The 14,803-nt window shown below is 45.6% G+C and overlaps 1 pseudogene; it reads right to left on the bottom strand.

Annotated features, from left to right (window-relative positions):
• Positions 1-2,148: 2,148 nt before the first annotated feature.
• Positions 2,149-14,540, bottom strand: LOC140185276 (E3 ubiquitin-protein ligase TRIM39-like; annotated as a pseudogene).
• Between the last annotated feature and the right edge of the window lie 263 nt (positions 14,541-14,803).

Raw genomic sequence — 14,803 nt, 5'->3', positions numbered from 1 at the left:
TGAATTGGCGGAGGATACTGGTGGGAGGACGGTGAGCAGAGGTGGCTGAAGTATCTGGGAATAGCTCACAAGGTGCAGGATAGACATGTCCCACAGAAGAAGTTCTCAAGTGGCAGGGGTAGGCACCCGTGGCTGACAAGGAAAGTTAGGGACTGCTTAAAACCTGAGGAAATGTCATATAAGGTAGCACAAGTGAGTGGGATGCTGGATTATTGGATTCTTTGAAAATCCAAAAAAAGGCAACTAACAAGCAATAAGAACGTTAAAGATGAAATATGAGGCAAATGAGCCAATAATAAAATAAAGCTGGACACTCAGAGTTTTTTTTCCCAGTTAAATAAGGAGTGAAACGGAGACGAGAGTTGCCATTGGACGACTGGAAAATGATGCTGATGGGGGACGAAGAAATGGCAAATGAACTTAATGAATACTTTGCAACAATCTTCACTGTGGAAGACACAACAGGATTGAGTGACTTTGCTGTTACAAAGGAAAAAGTGCTGATCAAACTCAAAGGTCTTAAGGTGGATGAGTCATCTGGACCAGATGGACTACATCCCAGAGTCCTCAGGGATGTTGAAGAGATAATGGATGCATTGGTCACGATCTTTCAAGAATCACTTGATCCTGGCATGGTCCAGGAGGACTGGAAAATAGGAAATTGCACATTTCAGAAGGGAGAAAGGCAAAAGAAAGGAAATTATAGGCCAGTTAACCGAACCGCAGTAGTTGGGATAGTATTGTAGTTCTTTTTCTGAGGAGGAGTTTTCAAGGTATTTGGAGACTGATGATAAAATAAGTCAATGTCAGCATGATTTCTGTGAAAGAAAACCGGGCCTAACAAACCTTTAGAGGTCTTTGAGGAAGTGAAGAGGAGGGTGGACAAATGAGAGGCAGTGGATATCATTTACTTGGATTTTCAGAAGGCCTTTGATAAGGTAGCACACACGAGGCTGCTGAACACAATAAAATCCTATGGCATTACAGGAAAGATACTGGCATGGACAGAGGAATGGCTGACAGGCAGGAGGCAGCGAGTGGGAATAAATAGTGCTTTTTCAGGTTGGCTGCCAGTGACTAGTGGTGTTCCTCAGGGGTCAGTGTTGGGACTGCCACGTTGTTTGTCAGTGATTTAGATAATGTAATTGGTGGCTTTGTGGCAAAGTTTGTGGATGATGCAAAGAAAGGTGCAGGGGTAGGTAGTGCTGAGGAAGCAATACGATTACAGCAGGACTTGGACAAATTGGAAGAAGTGTTAAAAACATGGCAGATTGAATACAGTGTTGGGAAATATATGATCATGCATTTTGATCCAAGGAATAATATTACTCAGTATTATTTAACTAGACAGAAAATTCACAGGTGCCAGGGACTTAGGAGTTCTCCTGCAAGAGTCCCAAAAGGTTATTTCACATTTTGAGTCTGTGATAAAGAAGGGAAATGCAATGCTGGCTTTTCTCTGAAGGGGAATAGAATATTTAAGCAAGGAAATAATGCTGAGCATTTATAAGACACAAGTTAGGCTGTACTTGGAGTTTAATCAACGTTTTGGGTCCCATATCTTAGAGAGGAAAGGGGAGTCTCATTGAAACCTACCGAGTGTTGAACGGACTAGATAGAGTGGATGTGGAGAGGTTGTTTCATGTGGTGGGGATACCCAGACTAGAGGACACAGTCTCAACATTGAGGGGACCTTGTGAACAGAGGTCAGGAGGAATATTTTTAGCCAGAGAGTAGTGACCCTGTGGAATACTCTATCACAGACTGCGGTGGAGGCCAAGGCTGTGGGTATATTTAAGGCGGAGGTTGATCATTTCCTGATCGATCAGGCCATCAAAATACATGGAGAGAAGGCAGGTGTATGGGGTTGAGTGGGATCCGGGATCAGCCATGATGGAATGGCGGGGCGGAGTCGATGGGCTGAACGGTCTAATTCTGCTCCTGTGTGTTATGGTCTGACCAAGATTCACCCTGACCCCCCTCCCCCAGTCAGCACCGCCCCCACTTGTCCCATTTAACCTGTCTCAGTGAAGGTGGACTTTAGGACCCGGGGGAGCTCAGGACCCGCCGCCCCGCGGCTGCTGCTGAATCTGCGGTGTTTCTGTTCCGTTGTCGGATGCGGTGAACGAGTTAAAATTAATGGATCGATAATTCTCATCTCGTGTTTATTTCACTCTCCGCACATTTATATTTACAGGGACTTTACTCCTGACACCGGTCCCAGGACCCGACCCGATTACAGACCCGGAGCGGAACCGGAGCAGATTCTCAGCCACTGGTTTACATTCCGAGGCCAGAAGAGAGGATAAAGTTTCCCCGTGAATTTATTCCCAGTGAAGGTGTGGAGATGGGACTTGGTCTCCGCGTTGTAAAATGAAACTGTCCCGGACTGGTAACTGAGATAAACTCCCACCCTCCCGGGGATGGGACCGGCAGGGAGACGGGGCCCAGGGGAGGGGAAATAGGAGATCAGGTCACAATCCCGATGTAACACGTCATACACCCGCCCGATGACCCAGAATCCGGTCTCCGGACTCAGACTGAACACTCCCTCCCTCTCCACAGACTCTGCGGCGACTCCCAGACACCAGCGCCGACTCCCCGTCACCTCCACCTCCCAGTAATGAATCCCCGATGTGAATCCCTCCGATCCCAGCACACAAGGCCAGACTGTGAATCTCTTCACGGTGTCAGGGAGATTCCTCCGGGTCCGGGTCAATCTCACACTCTTCCGATCCTCAGACACCTCGAGCCACGGATTCGCCGTTTCCACATCCAGGGTGACAGAGACTGGGGGGAGAAGCAGAGAATTAGAGAGTCCCCGAGGATCGGGGGGAGACTCGGGCAGCGCGGCCCCGGGGATCGGGGGGAGACTCGGTCAGCGCGGCCCCGGGGACCAGTGGAAAGGCCGCTAGGCCTCAGGCGCGGTCGGATGGCCGACAGGAACCTTTCCCGAGGTTTGAAAGACGAAAGCGGATGGACAACTAAAGTCTCCCCAAGGGTTTCCGCTGGACGGAGAGCAGAGATTTCCCGATCAAACAGACACAAAATGCTGGAGGAACCGAACGGGTCAGGCAGCATGTGTGGAGAGAGATGGACAGTCTACATTTCAGGTCGACATCTTCCCTCATGAACGGAAATACATAGGGGAGATAAACAGCAGAAACTAGAGCGGGATAGGGATGGATTAAGATGGGCAGGGGCTGGGTGACTGGATTATCAGGAGGTCACAGAGTTTCTTCGGCCCAACTTGTTCGTGCCGAGCAGCTTCCTTTAATGAGCTAGTCCCATTTGTCCATTATTCCTTTCACCTTTCTTATCCACGTACCTGCCAAGATCTATTTTAAAACATTCTCCCTGTACCCATCTCTACAGTTGACCAAGGGCCCCCTGTAAACAGAGATAACCCTCTTCCCCTTCCACTTTATCTTTTCAGTTACTGATTTTTCACCTGGAGCCTACCAGCCTTCTCCTTCCCACCCGCCCCCCCCCACCTTCTTTATTGGGCCTCTGCCCCTTCCCTCTACATCCTGACGAAAGGTTTCGGCCTGAAACGTGAACCGATCTTTTCCACGGATGCTGCCCGACCTGCTGAGTTCCTCCAGTATGTTGTGAGTGTTGCTTTAACTCTCTTCCCTGTCCACTGTACCATGAATTTTAGTGTCACCCATAAACCTACTAATTATGTCACCTACATTATCATCCAAATCATTAGTATGATTGACAAACAACCGCGGCCCCAGCACCGACCTCTGCAGGTCACAGGCCTCCAGTCCTCTGTGTTTAAGAGACACTTGGACAGACACTTCAATAGGCAAGGCACAGAAGGAGACTGACCTAATGCTGGCCAATGCGATGAATGTAGATGGGTAAATAGGTCAGCACAGAGGTGATGGGTCGAAGGGCACATTTCAATGCTGTACGGCGATGGCTCTGTGAACTGAATGGATAAGAACCCCCAAACCCCTTCCCCCGACGGGTGCTGAGAATTCCAAACAGACAGTGACCCCTGACCCTTGACTCCTCAGACAGGGAAACATCCTGGCTGCATCCTTGCTGCCAGTTAACTCCTGAAAGAATTTTGTGCTTCCCTGAGATCTCGTCTCATTCTTCTGAACAGGGAACAGGGAACAGAGAACATAGAACAGTACAGCACAGGAACAGGCCCTTCATTCAATGTTAACATTCATTTGTGAGTGGGGAGTGTGAAGATTCGAGACAGTAAAGGGAGTGATAACAGGAACCAGTAGGGGAGAGATGAATGGCAGATTGAACCAGAGCCAGGTGAGGGAGGGATGCAAAGCCTGTGGGCAAACTGTGTGCATAGACGTAACGAGTAGCTGGAGGGGGACAAAGATGGAGATGAGGATCCATTTGTCCCCTTTCCCACAACCCCATCACCCGCAGCCCCTCATTAGGACAGGGGAAGTATTTGCAGGGACCCTTAAACAACACGGGTTCTGATGCAGGGTTTCATCCCAAACTGTCAACTCCAGTCTTTGTTGTTCTGCAATTATCACTGCTTGTGTCCCCTTCCAATCTACTTTGCCCAGCAACTCCCTCAAGCCTCTGCAACTAACTTTACTCCTCTCTGACTCATCTCCCTTTCCATCTCATGATACATCTGACTTTATCTCCCTGTCAAACTCTGGCGTGAATTCTATCATTTTATGATCACTGCTTCCTAACAATTCTTTTACCTTAAGCTCGCAAATCATATCTGGTTCATTATAAAAATCCCACTCCAGAATTGCCTTTCTCCCATCGGGCTCAACCACAATCTGTTCTAAAAAGCCATCTTGGGGGCATTCTACAAATTTCCTCTCCTGGAATGCAGCACAACATGATTTTCCCAATCTACATGCTGTTGAATCCCCCCATTCCGACCTTCACTGTGCCCTTTTTCCATCTCCTGGTGTGATTTGTATCCCATTTCGATCCAGGCTACTATTTGGAGGGCTGTATATAATTACCATCAGGGTCTTTTTACCCTTGCAGTTTTTTAACTCTACCCACAATGACTCAACATCTTCCAATCCTATGTCACCTCTCTCTAAGGATTTCATTTCACTTTTTGCCAACAGACCCTCCCCATCCCCTCTGCCTACCTGCCTGTCCTTTGAATACAAGGTGTATCCTTGGATGTTGGGCTTCAACCAGCATCTCCTTTCAGCCACAACTCAGTGACGCCAACAAAGTTATACCTGCCAATCTCTACCTGTGCTACAACATCATCTACCTTATTCCGTATGCTGGAGCATTCAAATATAACACCTTCAGTCCTGTATTCATCAGCCTATTCGACACTGTCCACAGGAACTTAAGCAAGGTCTTTGATGTCAATTACAGACCACACTGGGGGTATTCTCTGCATTTCCGCTTCCCTGAATATGAGGAAAAATAGAAACATAGAAAACCTACAGCAAAATACAGGCCCTTCGGCCCACAAAGCTGTGCTGAACATGCCCCTACCTTAGAACTACCTAGGCTTTACCCATGGCCCTCTATTTTTCTAAGCTCCATGTAGCCATTCAAGAGTCTCTCAAAAGACCCTGTCGTTTCCGCCTGCACCACCACTGCCGGCAGCCCATTCCGCGCACTCACCACTCTCTGCGTGAAAAAAACTTGGACAGGTACATAGATGGGAAATGGTTAGAGGGATATGGGCAAACACACACAAACGGGACATGCTCAGGAAGACATCTTAGTCTTGCAGATGGATGAAGTGGGCCGTTGGTTAAACATCCATCAAACCCCTCCTAGACCATCATCCTGAGGAATCTCACCCTGGAGTCTGTCTGTGAACTGTTGATATGACGTCACGTCAGAGGGCAGCTCTCTGCACAGAACAGACTGGGTAAGGAGCACAGATTTCATTCCTAAATGGGAATTTGTGCCTGTCTCTTTGACCGTGTGTCACACTCTGATATTATGTGTGTGTTTATGTGTTGATTGTGGTAAATATCAGTGTGTTTGTGTGTACACATTGAGGGAGAGTGTGCACATTGAAATATTTGTATGTCACTGTGTGTCATCACATGTCTGGTGTGTGCTGACAATGTGTGACAAGTGTGAGTTGTTTAAATAAGTAAATTACCGTGTCTGAAGAGAATAGTTTCCAGGTTACTGAGGGAAATAACAACGTACATTGCTGAGACTCTGACTACAATCTGCCAATTCCTCTTGTGTATGTGTGTGGGGGAGTTTTGCCAGGCCGGTTATGCTGTGTGTGCTTCTCCCGAAATGAAATCTTGAAAAATGTCAATGCTGGTTGGTGTGTCTGGGCTCATTCTCACAATGCTTCAATGTAGTGGTTTGATAACCATAAGACCATAAGATATAGGAGCAGAATTAGGCCATTTGGCCCATCGAGTCTGCTCCACCATTCAATCATGGCTGATCCTGTTTCTCTCCTCCTCAACCCCACTCCCCGGCCATCTCCCCACAACGTTTGATACTGTGTTCAAACTCTGTTTCTAAATAGACACGCCTTTATCGTGAGGCTGTGCCCTCTTGTCCTAGACTCCCCCACCATGGGAAACATCCTTTCCACATCTTCTCTGTCTTGGCCTTTCAACATTCAAAAGGTTAAAATGAGATTCCCCCCTCATCTTTCTAAATTCCAGTGAGTACAGGCACTGAGCTATCAAATATTCCTCATATGATAACCCTTTCATTCCCGGAACCATCCTTGTGAACCTCCTCTGAACACTCAACTATACCAGCACATCTTTTCTTAGATGAGGAGCCTAAAACTGTTCACAATACTCAGGGTGAGGCCTCACCAGTGCCTTATAAACCCTCAGCATCACATCCCTGCTCTTGTATTCTAAACCCCTTGAACTGAAACAATGGATTTACCTTTCCCACAAATGACTCTACCTGCAAGTTAACCTTCAGGGTGTTCTGCAGAAGGACCCCCAGGTCCATTTCCATCTCACATTTTTGGATTTTCTCCCCATTTAAAATAATCTGCATATTATGTCTACTACCAAAGTACATGACCATGAATTTTCCAGCATTGTATATCCTACCAACCAGCCAATGCTCTGACCATACCAATAACATTTCTGTAATACCGTGGGCTCTTAACTTGGTAAGCAGCCTCATGTGTTCAACCTTGTCAAAGGCCTTCTGAAAGTCCAAATATACAACATGCACTACAACCCCTTTATCTACCCTACGTGTAATCTCCTCAAAGAATTCCAACAGGTTTGCCAGGCAAAATATTCCCTAAAGGAAGCCATGCTGACTTTTCCTATCTTGTCCAGTGTCACCTAGTATTCCATAACCTCATAATTAACAATTGACACTAATGTCTTCCCAACCACAGAGGTGAGGCTAACTGGTCTATAATTTCCTTTCTGTTGCGTTCCTCCTTACTTATAGAGTTGAGTGACATTTACAGTTTTCCAGTCCTCTTGCACCACACCAGAGCCCAATGATTTTTGAAAGATCATTTCAAATACCTCCACAATGTCTACCGTTACCTCTTTCAGAACACTAGGGTGCAGTTCATCTGGTCTGAGTGACTTATGTCCCTTTTTGAGCACCTTCTCCCTTGTAACAGTAACTGCACTCACTTCTCTTCCCTCGCACTCTTCAACATCTGGCACAGTGCTACTGTCTTCCACAATGAAGACTGATGCAAAATACTCATTTAGTTCATCTGCCATCTCTTTGTGCCTCGTTATTATATCTTCAACCTTATTTTCTAGTGGTCCTATATCCACTCTCATCTCTATTTTATTTTTTACAATACTTGAAAAACAATATGATATTGTTTGCTCACTTGTTTTACAAAGACAGGTGTGTAAAAAGGGCCCGAAGGATCATTGGAGACCCGAGTCACCCCAACCACAAACTGTGCTGGTTGCTACCGTCTGGGGAATGTACCCTAGCATAAAAACCCCAACAGAGTCCAGGGACAATTTCTTCCACCAGGCCATCAGCCTGCTTACCTCATGCTGAGGTAACTGTATTTCTACGTTATATTGACAAGCATGTTCTACATGTAGTTTATCAGGAAGAGAAGAAGAAGAAAGCCCTTAACTCCGAGTGGAGTCATCGGGATGCTGTCATGATGGCGTTTTTTAAGCCGGCTTTCTTATTCTTATGAGGCCGCGTTGCTAGCTCGACGCTCAACCCAGCACGGACACTGTAAATGGCACATTGAGACGGAGACATAACGTAAAGAATTTTACTGCTCGTTCATATGAAGAATGCAAGTAACAGTCAGTTCAATTCAATTTAATATTTCATTTTTCTCCTCTCAATCATTCTTTCAGTTCCTCTCTGTAGGTATTTAAAAGCTTCCCAATTCTCTGTCTCCTATTAATTTTTACTTTGTTGTGTGCCCACTCTTCTGCATTTACATTAGCTTGTCTTCACTTGTCAGCCATTTTGCCATTTGAGTATTTATTGATTTTTGGAATACATCTATCCTTCACCTTCCTCATTTTGCCAGAAACTGACACCATTTCTGACAAATATACTTTGGCCAACTCCTTTCTCAGACCACTGTATTTATTTTATCCTCTGATTACTACAACGTCAAACATTACTTTCTGCTGATCAAATTTCAGGTTGAACTCAGTCATCTTGTGAGCATTCTCTCCTAAGGGTTCGTTTACCTAATCACCTCTGGTTCAATACATAACACCCAATCCAGTAGAGCTGTTCCCTGAGTAGGCTCAACGACAAACTGCTCGATAAAACATCACACAGCATTCAACAAATTCACTCTCTTGAGATCCATTACCAACCGGATTTTCCCAATTGACCTGCATGTTGAAATCTCCCATGACTATTGTAACATTGTCTGTTTCATTGGCCTTCTCTATTTCCAGTTGTAATCTGTGGTCCACATCCAGCTAGTGTTGGGATCCTGTATGTGACTGCCATCAGTGTCATTTTTACTTTTGCTGTTCCTTAACTCAATCCACAAGGATTCAATATCTTCCAATCCTATGTCACATCTTTCTACCGATTTACCAGGAGAGCCATGCCACCCCATCACCCTCCCTTCCTATACCACCGATACATTGGGTAACCTTGAACATTCAGCTCCCAACTACAACCATCCTTCAGCCACGATTCAGTGATGGCTACAACACCATACCTGACAATCTGTAATAGTGCAACAAGATCATTCACCTTATTTCTCATACTCCATGCATTGAGATATAACACTTTGTGTAGTGTATCTGCTACCCATTTTATTCTGCATCCCTGATGCACTGATACTCACCCTGCTGGCTGCAATTTTGTCCTTGTACCTGTCCGCCCTATCTGACAGTCTGACTGCATGATATCTTTGCATTTTTACTATCAGTCCTGTCGCTTCACTCGTTCCCAACCCTACCCCCTACAACCAAATTACAGACGATTCTCACTTCAAATTGGAACTTAATTAAACAAGGAGAAATGAATCTTTGTAAGTTTTACCTCGATTAACGGCATCAAGTGTTTCTCTCAGCACTGTGTTTAACAAATAGGGGTGATGGAATTTTTCAAACGGTTGGGCCTCATCTGTCACTGACAATTCCTGGACATGGTCATTAATCCTGTAAATATTAAACTACTTGTTATAAACTGCTAGTTTGAACTATACCGATTTTCAATAAAGAGTATGTCCTACCTCCTGTTCCGACGAGCTTCCTCCTGAAATAAATCAAACATAAATCTGATTAGACTTGGACTTACGGCCCACATCATGAATTTCATCCAAGTCATGACAAGGTGTTGAAAATTCCCACTCCCGCAGTAACTCACAAACACAACCAATACAGAACCACTGGTTAAATTACAGGGAAAGTTCCTGAATGTCAGACCATTATTAAGAGGATGAAACTTACAGAGAAGACAGGACAGGTTGTGTATTTTCATCTGGATAGACATTAGGGTGATAAGATGTAGGAATTTAAGATCAATGATGGATTTAATTGTGTGCAGGGGTGAGGGATGTACCTCTATTTATGGGAAGGATTGTGGAAGATGAAGTTCAGATGGATTTTAATAAATCCCAGAAGAAATTTAGTGAAGAGGAACTCGCTACCACAGGAGTGGTTGAAGCGGAACAGCAGAGATTGAATGTAATGGGAAAACTGTATTGTATCATTTCTTAATGCATGCATTACTAAATGAAAATGAAAGAGGACTACGTGTCTTCATAATCTAAAAAAAAACTGGATAAACACGTGAGGGACCATGGAGTTCAGGGCACTGTTGTTGGGTGTGGGATAAGAATTCTGAAGCAGGGAAATTGTTAGAGGATGACGGACCGAATGGCCTGTTTATGATGGAGACCGGATGAGATGTACCCCAGGCCACTGTGGGCAGGTGAGGGAGAAGATTGCTGAGCCTCTGGCGATGATCTTTGCATCATCAATGGGGACGGCAGACGTTCCGGAGGATTGGAGGGTTACAGATGCTGTTCCCTTATTCAAGAAAGGTAGTAGAGATAGCCCAGAAAATTATAGACCAGTGAGTCAACTTCAGTGGTTGGTAATTTGATGGAGAAGATCCTGAGAGGCAGGATTTGTCAAAGGCAGTTCGTGCCTTACGACCCTGATTGAATTTTTTGAGGATGTGACAAAACATATTGATGAAGGTAGAACAGTAGATGTAGTGTAAATGGATTTCAGCAAGGGATCCAATGGGACATTGATTTGTGCAACCAGAATTGGCTTGCCCACAGAAGGCAAAGAGTGGTTGTGGACACGTCATATTCTGCATGGAGGTCGGTGACCAGTGGTGTGCCTCAGAAATCTGTTCTGGGACCCCTTCTCTTTGTGATTTTTATAAATGACCTAGATGAGGAAATGGAGGGTTGGGTTAGTAAATTTGCTGATGACACAAAGCTTGGGGGTGTTGTGGATAGTGTGGAGGTCTGTCAGAGTTTACAGCGTGACAGTGATAGGATGCAAATCTGGGCTGAGAAGTGGCAGTTTGGAGTTCAAACCAGATAATGGTGAAATATGATGGCAGACTTTGGTATTAATGGTAAAACTCTTGGCAGTGTGGAGGATCAGAGGGATCCTGGGGTCCAAGTCCATAGGACACTCAAATCTGCTACACAAGTTGACTCTGTGGTTAAGAAGGGATTCGGTGCATTGGCCTTCATCAACCGCGGGACTGAGTTTAGGAGCCGAGAGGTAATCTCACAGCTATGTAAGAGCCTGTTCAGACCCCACTTGGAGTGCTGTGCTCAGTTCTGGTCGCCTCACGACTGGAAGGATGTGGAAACCATAGAAGGGGTGCAGAGGAGATTTACAAAGATGTTGCCTGGATTGGGGAGCATGCCTTATGAGAATAGGTTGAGTGAACTCGGCCTTTTCTCCTTGGAGCGACGGAGAATGAGAGGTGACCTGATAGAGCTGTATAAGATGATGAGAGGCCTTGATCGGAGTCAGAGGCTTTTTCCCAGGGCTGAAATGGCTAGCACGAGAGGACACAGTTTTAAGGTGCTTGGAAGTATGTACAGAGGAGATGTCAGGGGTAATATTTTTACGTAGAGAGTGCTGAATGTGTGGAATGGGCTGCCGACAACGGTACTGGATGCCAATACGATGGGGCCTTTTAAGAGACTCTTGGATAGGCACATGGAGCTCAGAAAGATAGAGGGCTATGGGTAAACCCTAGGTAATTCCTAAAGTAAGGACATGTTGGACTGAAGGGCCTGTATTGTGCTGTAGGTTTTCAATGTTTATATTTCTACGTCTCTAATGTGAAACTTATGTTAAATATTAAAGAAACATTGAATGTTTCCCTAACCTGATGAAAACCAGATATAGAGGATAAGTCTGATGTGTGGGTCACATTCTGTGTTTTCACGGATTGACAGAGAGACCCTCACACCCACCGCACCAAACACACTCACAGCCTGTGACTGGAACTGGGTGCTAATGGGAGATTTAGAGGATATTTAACGTGATAAGTAAGGACACAATCAGCAGCTCTGTGTTATGATCAGAATAAATTATTTCAGAGAAGTTTGCATTCTGTGCTGGATGTACAGAAGTCGTGGAAGTCCAGTTTTGGGACAACAACAACCCTGAATAGATGCATCAATTGTCCAGTGAAAAACAGTTTACTGCCATTTATTAATGCTGTGTGTAGGAGCGACGCATCTGTCTTCTGTCTTTGATAGCCCTGTCTGCATTGTTTTCTGTGTTACGTGATTGTTATAGTAACTAGTCACGTGTGTGGGGGCCTGGTAATAGTGAAGGGCATAAGTTACGTATTTGTGCTTTGTTCTGGGCAGTTTTGAGCTGAGGACGGACCAATATCGTATCGTTTGTTGACCGCTCCGTGGCTGATTAATTTATGATTAATTACGCTGATGTTTCATCGCTTCATGATTGTATCTTGCAGATGAAGGACTGAATACATATTTTCGACATTTTGGAAGGTCGTTATTCATGTGATTGGAGGGCTCGTCATACAATCATAACAATGTGTGTGACGTCGCCAACGGCAGCAATTGGCTTGTTAGAATTGGCCGCTGTGCTGTGTTTATTTCAAATATACCACTGTTCATTTAGTGCCCTTTGACAGAAACAAACTGAAATAAAATCCCTCACCTTCAGAAATATCACACTGTCTTTTTGATCCATCTGTTCCTTTAACCCAGTGATTTCCTCCTGAATTAACCTTATATGCTCTTGAATCTCACGAAGATTTTTCTCCATTGGATTGAGAATCCTCTTCTCTTCTTCCTTGAGATCGCTGAGTAAACTCTGCTCTTTCTCAGTGATAATCTGGCGCAGTTCAGCAAACTGGGATGTGACGTGGGACTGAAGGCTGTGTGACTGTTCCTGTCGAATGAAAGGTGAAGATGAATTTACTGTATTGTTATGTGTGTTTCTTTATGACATTAAGGAGACCATTCGGTCCATTAATGTCATGCTAGCTCTGAAACATTCCCATCAACCCCATTCACTTACGTTTTCCTGAAACCTATTCTCCCCATTGACCCATTAACTCCCACCTGATTCACATACACCCTCCCCCACCTTCACAGGGTTAATTGTATTTAACTATTCATGCAGCATGTCCGTGGAATGTGTCTGAAACTGTCGTAGTCACAGGGAGAACATGCAAACTCCACACAGACAGCACCAGAGGTCAGGATCGAACCCAGGTCACTGGAGCTGCGATACTCGGCTATTCTGCATTAAAGGGAGCAAAACTATACAGTAATATCAGAAATTCCACTCAGAAAGCCTCACCCGAACTCCGGAAATCTTCTCGTTCTGTTGCTGCTCCTTTTCCTGGAAGTCTGATTTCATTTTTGTGAGAGAGTCTAATGAAGAATTAAGCTGATCCTGGAAGTCAGAGAGAGAAGGAAATCGAAACAAAGATGGATCATAAGAAACAGGTGATCAAACCCGATCATCACACACAAAATGCCGGAGGAACTCAGTGAGTCAGGCAGCATCTATGCAGGGGAAATAAACACTCGACGTTTCGGGATGAGACCCTTCATTAGGACTGGGAAAGAATGGGGCAGAAGCCAGAATAAAACGGTTGGGGATGAGAACCAGCTGACAGGTGACGGGTGAGACAACGTGAGGGGGAACGTGGGGGAGGGTGATGAAGTGAGAAGCTGAGAGGGGACAGGTGGAAGAAGCAAAGAGCTGAAGAAGGATTCTGATACGAGATGAAAATCGGCCATGGAAGAAACGGGAGGAGCTGGGGCTGTTTGGGGCCCTGAATGGTGACGAGTGAGGAGGTTAGGAGTCAGGTGTAGCACTTGTCCCGCTTCCAGGTGTCAGAGCCAGGAGGGAGATCAGTGGGGAGGAGCGAGTGGATAAGGGCGATACGGTCCGGGGAGCGATTCCTACAGAGAGCGGAGAGTTGTGGGGTGTGGGATGGGCTGTGGGATGGATAGATGCAGGAATCTCGTTGGAGACGGCGGAAGTTGCAGAGAATGATGTGTTGGTTATGGAGGCTCGTGTGATGGCATATAGGAGAAAGGAAATGTGTTAAGTATTACATTAACGTTAGTTTTTACCATATAGATTTTAACAGCTTCTTTAATCGGTTTGAAGCGGTGCTCTCTGTGTTCCTCCGCCACTGCACAGATCACACAGATCAGCGACTTGTCCGTTTCACAAAACAGCTTCAGTTCTTCCTCATGTTCCTCGCAGTGAAGTTTACTTTCCTTCCCTTTCGGATTCAGGTTTAGATTTCGAACTTTTTCAGCCAGATTTGCTAAGGCCCGATTGGCCCTGAGGGTGCGATCAGCAATCTCCTCTCTACATTCCGGACAGGAGTTTCTCTCCTCCCTTTCCCAACACCGTGTTATACAAGAGCGACAGAAGTTGTGTCCACACTCCAGGATAACCGGATCAGTGAAGAAATCCAGACATACAGGACAAATTACCTCCTCGGTTAAACTCTCGGCCGGTGCTTTCGAAGCCATGTTAACTCCCGGCACTTCCTGATTCAGAACGCTTCCGCTTTCGGGGAGCTGCCGATCCCCTGCAGTACCGCGATTGTCCACTACACGCGCTGCAGACGCGGGGGGTGAACATGGTTTTGCTGGATGTGTTCAGTGGAAATTCTGGCCATTTCTATGTTTAGTGTGGGATCAAAAACACATTAAACAGGCAACAGATAAGAAAACGCGGCCATGGACTGTCTAAGCCCGGCTACGAGCGGAGAAGGGTTGGCTATACGGACAGCAACCCCATCTCGTAAAAACCTCGTGCGACAAAAATGTCAACTGAATCTCCAAAGGCCCCATCGCTGCGATCCGGAGGACCTTCACATGGAAGACGATTGAAGTCGTGTGATC

The sequence above is a fragment of the Mobula birostris genome, chromosome 20, assembly GCF_030028105.1.
Source record: "Mobula birostris isolate sMobBir1 chromosome 20, sMobBir1.hap1, whole genome shotgun sequence".
Taxonomy (NCBI): Eukaryota; Metazoa; Chordata; class Chondrichthyes; order Myliobatiformes; family Myliobatidae; genus Mobula; species Mobula birostris.
This window is presented reverse-complemented; position numbering and strand designations above follow the sequence as displayed.